The following is a 12586-nucleotide window of genomic DNA, read 5'->3' as shown; positions in this document are numbered from 1 at the left end:
ATACAAATTCAATCAAATTAACTGAGCCTGAAGAGAATCAGCTAGTTTAATGAATTTTAGATTTAGCTAAACAAGAAATCTCTCCAGACTAGTATTTATTAAGAATATGGCTAATTATTTTCTTATCATACAAGATTCTATCTCTTCTCCCCTACATGTTGGCAAGAACTAGGTATTAAATGTGATTAAATACTGTACAGAGGTTAAATACTACTATTCCAGATACTATAATTACAAGCAAGCAAAATATGAAAATAGAAAGATTATTCAGCAGCTGGATATTCAACTTCAATCTATACTCTCTCAGCTAGCCAATCTAGCAACTCTTAGTTATTCTGGATTCTATAAACACCAAGTAGCAATCTCTAGCAGTTGTATAGGCAGGTGGATAAGATCAAGAATCTTATGAAACAGAGACTTGAGAGCTTATTTAAAGCTTAATAAAAGAATTTGACCAAATTATCAAGACCTGCAAATATAGAATGATCAATGCTACTATTATAAATATCAGAATATACTTGCTGCAAATGAGAAAAAGAAGCAAAAACATACAAGATCTAAGCACCAAGTTCAATATAAAAAAGATCTAATTAGAAAAGAGATTGCTAAGCTTGCTATTTTATCTGCTTAATCTATTGAACAGTCAGTTGCTTACTCTCTAAGCTTACTGTTTTAGAGCCTGCATCATATTTACAGGCATTATCAAGATGTATGAACTACCATATTTTAGGCTATATAAGAAGAAGTTGCTATAGTCATATTGCAATGTAATTTAATCTATTTAGAGGTTGTTAAATATAGATATCTTAAGTTAAATTCTAGTTAGTTGAGATGCCTTAATTTAATTTTTCACTTGTGGATTTTGCTTGCTTGTAGATTATATTAAGAACTAAGGAAAGTAACAAAAAAACTGGTCAAGAAAAGAAAGAAAGCTTCTCAAGAGTTTTAACTAATTTTTTATCTTTCTACTTTTCTTTTCCAGTTTTGTATCTTAACTCAATAGTCTGTTTATACTCTGTCAGTAAGGAGAATTTCAATTTTCATTGATAAAACTTGTATGATTTCTCACATTATTTCAACATTTGCCTTAACATAACTAACTTCTGTTACAAATGTAGATCAATCAAGCACCAAACAAATGTAAACAAACTAAGCATCAGATGATATTGGATGTTCAGAAGAACTTATATAACTCATAACTCTGAATGTATAAGAATCATATAATTCACATGAACTGTAGAAATCTTAGTATTCAGTTTTCTAATTAGCAGATTTGTATGTTCTACACATGACTTTCTCCCATCAGTTGTGGGTATCAGACCTACTTAGCTCTTTTATACCCTAATTCTGGAACAATTTATAAGATCTACATTAAGCTTCTTTAATATTTTGAATGTTTTCTGATATATGATTGCTTAAGTTAGTATGATGCCATCAAGATTCACAAGATAAATTATGACAACATCTTATATTGCAGATTCAACAGAAATAGACACCAATGTGGAAGAAATAAATATTAATGAAGATACTGATAGCAGTAGAGCTATTACTAGTAAAACATCAGCAAATAATACAGAGAACAGAGATACAGTCTTCAATACTTTATAAAATCTGAGGAGAAGAGACTTTTAAAAAAAGAAGACATATCTGCAAAAAAATCTAGCAGATATATATGAATAAAATAAAATATATAAACTGTAAAAACAGATTAAATATAAATAGAGATTAGTAAACAATAATTTTTCTTCAGAATTTCTCTTACAAACACAACTGATGAAGAAATCAGATAACTTTAAAAATATAAAATTCTCAAAAGCATCTTATTATTATAGCAAATCACTTAATAAGTATAAAATATAATTAGTCTTGATGAAACAGCACTTTTATCTAAGAAAATCACTACACAGGGCAATGAATACTGTTCAGATTAACTAATCATCCAGTTATTTTTGTAACAAATTCTAGATATATTGACAGATATTGAGAATAGAAGAAGAATAAGTAGTTATATTATAAAATAAGTTCAAAATATGATGTAAGAATAATATTAAATTCAAGATAACTTGCAGTTGAGACATAATACAATTAATCTGTACTCTTATTTTTTATATATATTGCTGAGCTAGAATAAGATCTGAATAATTTATCAGGTAAATTCTTCTGCATACTCTTTCTACAGATGAAGCTCAGATCAAATATCTGACTTAAGCTTGACAAGTTACAATATAAATCAGAAACAGTTACAAAACTAAAAAAGTAAGCAACTCTTATTAAATTAATCTTAAAAAAGGAGAAACAAAGTTTCTGGAACAAGAATTAAAATAAGAAGAGATAGAAAATCTCAACTTTCCAAGAAAAAGATGCATTTTAATAAGACAGTGAAAAAAACTCTTCATTAACAAAAAAAAATATCTGCAAAATCACTTCTGAAGATATCTGAAGAGAAATACAAATAATAAATAAAAGAAGAGCTCTGCCTAAAATATAATTAACTAGGCTACAGAGTAAAATTCTGTATAAATAATTCTAACAAGTTTCAGTAAACAGATAAAAAAAATAAGAACCAGATAAAGACTAGAGCTGCAAAGCTCATACAAGATTCAGATCAAATATTAGAAAGATAGAATATTAACTTAATAGAGAAGACAAGCAGATACAGTATGTGCTTGTTAATTATACTAACTATACTGTTGAGTGATTTTACAGAACAAGCTGCACTGTTGAACTCAGATATTACAGTAGATAGTATTTTCTATAAACTGGCATCTTAATTAAACTAGAATTAATCAAAAATATCTATAAAAAGTATTAAGATATTAAATAGAGCTAACTGACTGATATAGCATCTATAAGATTTAACTTATAATAATAAACTCTATAAAAATTATAAATATAGTAAGATAAATATTAACAGTAATTGACATAATTAATCATAATTCTAGACATGTTGTAGTTGAAAGACTTTAATCTGAATATTAACTAAAAGAACAAGATATAATATTACTAATCTTTAAAGAAAATAGTGATACTTCTAAATATAAATAAATTTCTCTGAGTAATATGCATTAAGAATAAACTCTTTTATACTACTTTTACATCAGATAATAATCAAGTTCTGACAAAAGTGCTGGAGTGATTGAGAAATTATAAAGATGTTTTCTTAAAAGAAAAAGCAATAAAGTTACTGAAATTAATAAAGATTAGTTATCTAATTATTCTTAAAGACAGCTGCAAGTCTCTATACATATTAATTTATAAACTATTATTTAAGCAGACAGAGGTTTTATAAGAGTATATTAAGAACAAGCTATATAAAAGTTAAATATATCTGTTAAAAAATCTGGCAGAGACTTTAATATTGTTTGTGCTTAAGACTGATAGAAAACTCAGACTCTGTATTAATTATTATAGTCTTAACACAGTTATAGTAAAGAACTATTACTTTCTGCTGTTGATAAATAAGATGCTAAGCTGGCTAGCAGAAGTACACTACATTTTTAAAGTAAATTTATATGATGTTTACTACTAAATTAAAATCAGAGAAGAAGATAAATGAAAAATTATATTTTATGTAAAGTTTGAGAGTTTTAAGTATCTTGTTATATCTTTTAAATTATTAAATACACCAGCAATCTTTCAGTCTTATATAAATAAAGTATTAGTAGATCTGGTTGATATATGCTGTATAATTTATCTAGACAACATTCTTATCTTCTCAGTCTCAACAACAGAGTATGAGAAACATATTAGATTAGTTATGAAGTATTTAAGAGAATACCAGTTATTTGCAAAGCTTGTCAAGTATGCTTTTAAAAGATGAATAATCTCATATCTTAAATATATTATTAATACTAAAGATATTAAAATGGACTTAAAGTAGATACAGATAATTATAAAGTAGTCTTTGCTATAAAGTTTTTATAATATTTAAATATTTCTGAGTTTTATGAACTTCTATAAAAGATTTATATAAAAGTACTCAGTTATTGTGGTACTGTTGACAGATCTCTTGAAGAGCAGTAAAAATAAATAGAAGAAGAAATTATTTCTTTTTATATCTGCTGTTAAAGAAGTATTTTATAAGTTATAGATAGTCTTTTCTGAAGAGTCTGTTATCTGTTACTACAATTCAGAATATAAAAATACATCTGAAGATAAATACTTTGAAACATGCTACAGATATAATATTGCTACAGTTGTTTGAAGATAGATAGTATTTAGTTATTTACTGATTATTCAAGTTTAATTAGATTTAATAAGTCTATAATATACTGAATAAGAAGATGTTGGCCATTGTCTGAGTATTTATGAACAATAGTATTTAGAAGAAATAAAGTATTCTGTAGAAATTATTATAAATCATGCAAATCTCTGTTTATTCATGAAGTCCACAAGTAAAATAGCACCACAATAACATATAAGATGAATTAAAATTCTTGAAGTATATGACTTTAAGATTCTCTACCATTCTAGAAAGCATAACCCAGCTGATACATTATCATAAAGACTGAACTATATCAAACTAGAAGAGAACATTAATCTATCTATATATATGCTCAAACAATATAATGCAGATGGTGTTTCAGAGTCAAATCTATTTAAAGAAACTTTTTTTGATAAAGAAGATATTCAAGTATGTACTACTTATACTGTTCAAAGTAGTGAAATAGAGATAGTGCAGAAGAGATCTAGTGGTATCAAGATAATTAAGTTAGTTCAGATAGCACCAGCCAGAGATACTAAGAAGACTTAATATAAAAATTGCAGAAGATTCTGAATTTCCTGTATATATATAAATATAATGATAAAAAGATGAAAAGATTTATAATAACTTAACTGTAAGTGTATTAAATCTGTTGCTAGAGATACAAAAAAATAATCTTTCTGTATAAGTAAAATTTGCTAAGGCAGAATTTTAGCAGTCAGAGTAAAAAATAAACAGACAAGATCTTTTAATAAAGAGTAGCAAAATCTATATTTCTAATAATCTGACTTTAAAACAGAAACTACTACAAGTCCACTATAATAATTTATTTGCAGATTACTTTAATATGACAAAGATGTTTATCTTGCTCTAGCAAAAATATAAATAATATTTAATAAGATAAGATATCCAGACATATATATATAAATGTCAAATCTGTTAATAAGAGAAGACTTCAACACATAAATTATAAAGACTGCTTGCTTTATTATTAATATTCAGTAATCTCTAATATTTAATATTTATAAACTTTATAATAAATCTTTTGTCAAGTAAGAAGAAGAGAAATTTGTATAATATAGTTCTAGTTATTGTGAATTAATTTACAAAACTTGCATGTTTTCTTGTATATAGACAGAAAATTAACACACTAAAGATAATAAATCTCTTGCTGAAAAAGATATTATTATTATTATTATTATTATTATTTATTAAAGTCTTATGCAGTCAGTGACTATGAAAACTACCTAGCAGCTTATCTGTTAGGCTTTATTTAGTGTACATTGTAGAAGCTGAAAAATAGAAGAATCACAGTATTTCAAGGCAATATGAGATGTTCTTTCTCCACAAAAGTCAAATAACAGATAGTATATAAAATAAATTTCAAAGAAAAATAAAATTCTTATAGCAGTATAACATAAATTAAAGAAATAAAGTTAACATGTTTGAGAAAGCCACTGTTTAGTAGCTATTTCAGTATATTTCAGAAATAAAACTAGTCATTTTAGGCCTAATTCAGTTTCAAAAATAAAATTTAAAGATAGTTGAGAAATATCAAGTTCTTGTTAAATTTTTCTTCTTTCAGTTTGATAAGCTGAGTAGTTTAATAATAAATACTTTGGATTTTCAACATAATTGCAGAAAGAGCATAAGTTGGAAGAGTAGTCAGATAATCTTACTAGATAAGATCTAAAATATCCATAACCAAGCTTTAATTAGTAAATAGTTGACCATATCTTCTTGAATATAGAAAGAGCTGATGCTTTTCATCTGAGCTTTATTTTAAATTGAGAGTAGTAATTTGTAGAACTTTTTCTATTAAAAAGATCTTCATATCACTCTATTATTGCTTGTTCTTTTATTTGTCTTTTTATATAAGTAAGAAATACATATCTCTCTGAACAAACTTGATTTAATTCTGTAGCATTTTTGCTGCTAGATCAGCTTCTTCATTTCCATGTATATTTACATGTGCACGAACCCAATGAAGATGTAGATTAATTTGTTGATTTCTAATATACTTAGCAGTTTTTCTTATAGATTGAAGATAATATAAACCAGAATTAAGATCTTGATTCATGAGTCTCTGAATAGCAGCTTGGCTATCAGAAAACATTCAGATATCTGATATTGATCTTGATTGAGACTCAGAGATGAAACTTGCTAATTTAAATACTTTATCTATAGTAAAGAGTTCTGCATTAAAGACTTTAAGATATTTGCCTAGATTCTATAAGAATCTAATATTATCTTGTAAATTGTATACACCAGCACCAGCATATTGATTTTCTTCAGCTTTTGATCTAGCTGAATAGAGAATTAAAGATCTATTGTCTAGATTTTTAATTCTATTTAGATGACTATCTTTAGCTGTTTTCTTGTCTGATTCTTTAATTTGAATATTTATTAAATCAGCTAGATTTTCAGATCAAGGTGCATTCTATTTTACTTTGATTTTCTCTGTTTTTAGAGAAGATAATATGTTTAAAATTATTGAACAAACTCTGAATAGTTGACTTGGATACTTTTTTTGTTTATTGATTTTTCTTTTTTTTCTTTTAGTTGATATTTGTTCAACATATTTATTATTTAATTCTGATTGATTTTACTTTAAAAACCTTCTCCAATCAAGATCAACACTATTATTATATGGTGGAAAGCTAGAAGATACTCTTTCTCTGATTATATATTCTTTTAGCATTTTTAATAGTCTATAAGTATAGTTTCTACATTGTCTATTAAATCTTACTTTAGCAGAGGGGATAGCAGCTTCAATCTCCATAATATACACTGGAGAGATTTTAAAAGCTTCTAGAATCTTTTTTAAAGCAGAGTTTTAAAGTTTCTCATATTTATTAAGTAGATTCTTTTGATTCTTCCACCAAATCTGGACACTATAATCAGCTACTGAAGTAATAGAAGCTATATAGAGTTGTCTCATAGCTTGAAAGATAAGATCTTTTCCAGTATTTGAAAGTCTAATTATTTGATTAAGAACTCTTTCAGCAGCTGATATCTTGATTTTCACATAGTTCTTGAAAGTAAGTATATTGTCAAGTCAAATATCTAATCATCTTACTAGTCTTTTTAGTTTGAAGACTTGATTATGTAGTTTAACTGAGTTCTGTTCACTAAATAATTTTGTAAAGTGAATTAGTTCTGTCTTTTCAATATTAAATTGAACCACATGAGAATCTTGTCTGTTAGATATTGCTTGGAAAGCTTTATCTAACTTAAAGCAATTTTCTTCTATTGAGAAAGAGAAAACAACAAGTTCAGTATCATCTATATAATTAGAAATTCTGATATCTTTAAGATCTGAATCATTATCATTTCTCAAGAGAAGTATAGTATATATAAAGAAGAGTATTGGAGAGAGAGATAAATCTTGAGAAATTTCAATATTTATAGATATCTTTTCTTATTGTTTTTCACCATCAAAAACCAGTTGGATTTTTCTTGTTTGCATAAAATAAAAAATCCATATAGCTAGTGATTTAGGTAGTTGCAAATCAGAGAAGATTTTTAAAAGTCTATTTAATGAAACATAGTCAAATGCTTCTTTTATATCAATAAAAAGAGCTGAGACTACCAATTTATTGACTTTTGCAAGTTGAATATCATGTACCAAACTCATTACAGCATCTATAGCAGAGCATTGCTTCTTTTCTCCAAACTGATTAATATTTAGTAGTTTACTTTGGAAGACTTAATAAGAGAGTCTAGAAGCAATAACTCTTTCTATTACTTTTCCCAAACAGTTAAGAAGAGAGATAATTCTGTAAGATTTTGGTATTGAAGCTTTTCTATTTGGCTTTTTTAGAATAACTCCAGTAGCTTTTCTCCAGATTTCAGGATAATATCTCTTTTGAAATAGTGTAGAGAATAGCTTGAATAACCTATTTTTGAGTACTGGATAGATTTTTTGTAGTATAAGAAAAGATATACCATCTGAACAAGGTGCACAAGGTGCACTAGTTATAGACCTGAAAATATAAAGTTTTTGATCTTTATTTCTTGGAGACTAGGCCAATTCCAAGCTGGATTTTCATGATATTCATTTCAATCCATTGGTAGATAACTTGGTGGTTCTCTGAAAAGAGTTTTTATAAAAGCATTGTATTTTTTTTTTAAATAAAATAGCTTTATCTTCTATTTTATTTTCAGAATTTGAAAATTTTAGAATTGGAGTTTTTTCTACTCTTTTTTGTTTAGTATATTTATATGCTTTAAAAATTCTCTTTTTCTTGAGCATTTTCAAGAAATTCATTCCAACATGATGACTTTGTCTTTTTAATAGCATTAAAGTAGTCATTTTTTAGTTTGTTGAAAAAATTCTAGGCTAACTTGCTTATTCTTCAGATTTCTAAAAGTCTTTGTCATGGCTTTTCTCTTGACTTTTAGCTCATTATTCCACCAAGGTTTGGATCTTTCAGTTATTCTCTTTTTGGGAATGTGTTTTTCAATAGAGACTTGAATTAGATTTCTTAATTTGATTGCTTCTAATTCAAGTTCTGATAGAGTATTTTCTATTGAATTCCATTGAAACTCTTCTTTATTTAAATTTTGAAGAAGAGGTTTATTCACTTCATCCCAATTAACTTTTTGAAAGTTATACTGATTTGAATAAAGTGGATTTTTAACAAGATTTTCAGTATTTAGTTCAATGAATAATATTATAATCAGAGCCAGAGTGAAGAGCTTCATCAATCCATTACTCATGTAACTTTTGAGTTAAGTTAGTGAAGAAGAAGGTCAAATCTATAATTGATTTAGATAATAAATTTGATCTGAAGAAGATTTCTCTGTTTATCTTATTTAGTAAATCTATATTATTCCTTTCAACCCATTTTACTAGTTTTTTCAGCTCTAACTAAATTGACTATATTTGAGTTCTACCATGGATAATAAGCATTTATATCCCTAGTAACAATAAAGTATTGGGAACTTGAGATATTTACTAGTTCTCTTTCAATAGTTCAAAGATTTGAGTTATCTTTTAGATCTTTTTAATTATAGATATTTATCAGTTGAATAGTTTCAAACTGATTGTATTTATCTTTGATATCTACAACTAGAAGATTATTGCTAGAGCATATATCGAATCTTAAGCAGGGTTGATATCTGAACTGTTTTCTAGCAAAAATCACTACTCTAGATCTCAAATCTTTGTTTTCAGAAAAAGTATAATAATATGCATTATGAGAGACTGTAAACTAATTATCTGAACTCATTTATAATTCCTGAAATAAAATATAATCAATTTTCTTTTCAAATCCAATATCAAAATATATGTGCATTGATTTTTTATTTTATTTCTTCCAACATTATTTTGAAGAAAAGTCAATTTTGAAAAAGTATTTAAAGTTGAACTTAACATAAATTAATAAATGGTGGTCTAACTTCAATCTTCTTTTTAGAGATTACAATTTGATTTTCATCTTCAGAATCTGTTTCATGAGATCTCTTAGAAACAGTTTTAGTTATTGAAAGATTCTGTTCAGCTCTTACTAGTTTCATTGATTTACTAATATTTTGTGCTGAATAGTTAGATTGATTAGATTTTTTGAAGAAAACACACTCTGTGCTTTTAGCCACATGATTTTCTAAGCAATTAGCACATTTTAGTGTAGAGTGTATATATTTTCTTCTAGTAGTCTCACAAATTGAGTATTCATACATACTTGTTTGATGTTTTTGAGCACAGATATCACATCTAGCTTTTTTTTTACAGTTTGGTGCTGTATAACTATAGATTTGACAGTTAAAGTATTGTACAGTGCTTCTAAATCTTTGTGACTGTTTATATTTACAAACTTTAAGAGTCTGTCCAGCAATTATAACTGTTTTTAGATTTTCAGCTATAGTAGTATTTTGAACATGAAAAATAGCAGATGCATGTTTTTTCTGCATTCTATTTTCAGCAGAAGATAGCCAAATTGGGGTTCTTTTTAGAGAAATAGAATTGAAGATTTCTATTTCTTCTTTCAGAAGGGATAATCTATTCTTTATATTAAAGATTTCTGTAGAGATACCATAAATTATAAAGACTCTCCATTGCTCATCTTTGTGAATTTTCATACTCTCTATATCAAGATTCATTAGATTTAAGAATATAGATATCCAAGTCTGCTTATGCTTTTCAAGAAAATCAGCTGAAAAGTCTTCTGTTATTATCAGAATTAGAGATTGATCTCTAAATAACTTAGCTATTTGAAGAAATAACTGGTTTTTCAGTGATATTTACTTTAGTAAAGCTGTTATTTATTCTATTTCTAAAGAAGAAGACTTTGTTACTGATCTCTTCAAGTAGTTGAGTATTTATCTTAAGAACTAATCTTTTTTCTCTAAAGAGCTTTAGCTTAGAAGATCTTTTTTGATCTTTAACTTTACTGTTTAATTTAGAAGATGAAGAAAGTAAAGAAGACTTAGCTGAAAATTCAGTATTTAGTTCAGTCTTTAGAGCAAAAGAGTATGATTTGAAAGTATTACTAGCAGATACTTTCTCTTAAAAGTAGATTTCTGAAGTATTATTACTAGTACTCTTAGTAAATACTTTCTGATTTTCAAGCTGTATAATTCTTTTCTCAAGATTTAGCTGTTCAGAGTTTTCAAAGACAGCAGTATCTTGTGTTTCTTAAAAAGAAAAGATTTTTTGAATACTCAAAATACAAGTATTTAGTTCTTTTTGCACAAGAATATAATTCTTTTTCTGAGATTCTTTAGCAAAAAGATTAAGAATTGACTTTAAATCTTGCTGTTCAGATTCAGAAGAAGAATCAGAAGTAGAAGGTATTTTGACTATATTTCAAGAAATATTTTCTTGAATAAGAAAACAGAAGATAATCTTTTAAAAGAAAATTCTCTAAGATTATTTTATATCCCACCTGCTAGTTAACTTAAACTAGTTCAGTTGTTTTACTGAAAGCTGAAAAGCTTAATGTAGTAGATTTTTCTTTAGCTAGAGCTACATCTATTAAATTCTGGACTAGTTTTTTAAGAGAACTAGCAAACTATATAGTTTTTTTTGAAGACTGTGATTGTAGAAACAGCTTCTAGGGTAAAAACTATGGAAAATCTATTGGAGGAGCAGAGAGCAAGAGGACAAGCTAGTAAACCTAAAAGATATAAGCAATTATATCTCAAAAATCAGTTAGATTAATACTAGTAAGTGTATTTTTTGAAGAGAAATATCAAACTAGAGAGCTTTTTGCAGAAAAGCTTTCAGAAACCAGCTAAGAATATTTTTAAATTTAGTAGTAAAAACCCATATTCAAGATACCAGAGTCAGTACTATAAAAATAAGATATACTCTGAGCAGAGAAGTGAGAAAAGTATCTGATTTTTTTATATGTAACAGCACTAGAAAGCTAGCATATCTTTTATCAGATGGAAAAGATAGCAAACCTGTCAAGTCACTAGAAATCTAGCTGGATTTTTTTCTTAAATGCAGAAAAATTAATAGAAACTGCTCTGATTTACAAAGTAGCTTATATTATAGCTTATTCCTAGTTCAAAAACTTAGTTACTATAAGTATTTGAAAAGCTATTTTTCACTAATTGATTCTAATTTCTCAGCTACCAAACAGTATAGAACATACTAAAATATAGTAGAGATTGGTCAGAATTTGCAGGAATTAATTTGACTCAGCTATACCAAGAGTATCAAGTTAATAGAGCTGATTTAGTGCTGGCATAAAGCCTGGGGAGCAAAGATCAGATGAGAAAAGGTAGAGAGATAAGATAAAAGTAGATAAGATAAGATAAGAACTCTAGCTTACTTGGCACACCTCAACAAAAATGTGAGTAAGCAAGAGTCTTGTCAAGAAAAACCAAAACGAAAAGTGTCTGGTAAGAGATTTTTTGGATAAAAATAGTGTAATAACACAACAAATAATAGAGATACAATAAAGAAAATTTGACAGTTTGTATAAAAAGTGCTATTGAGATTGTCTCTCAAATTTCAGATGAAAAAACCATGTGATTGCTGAGGAATAGTGTGAAAAGTGTTTCTGATAGGTGTCAAGCTGGTACCATTTATTTCCACTTATATCTCAACAACTTGCAAGGCAAATCTACTGAAAATTGGAGAATTTTTAGGTAGAGAGAAAGCTTTCAAATGAATGTAGTTTCATCTAATTTCAACAAGAATTGACTAAGTTGTGAAAAAAGAGTTGTGTGTGACTGAAAAAGATATTCAAGAACTTTCAATTTTCAGATAATATTATCTTGAACTGAGAATCTATTTTTATAAGTAAATATTGATTAGAGCTATATTTCTATATAAAGGTTAGATAAAAACTTAGCACAGCATTTTACTCATAAACAGATAGTCAAACAGAGATACTAAACAAGATTTTAAAGAGATATTTTTATATTTAT

The sequence above is a fragment of the Coccidioides immitis genome (assembly GCF_000149335.2).
Source record: "Coccidioides immitis RS genomic scaffold supercont3.1, whole genome shotgun sequence".
NCBI lineage: Eukaryota > Fungi > Ascomycota > Eurotiomycetes > Onygenales > Onygenaceae > Coccidioides > Coccidioides immitis.
This window is presented reverse-complemented; position numbering follows the sequence as displayed.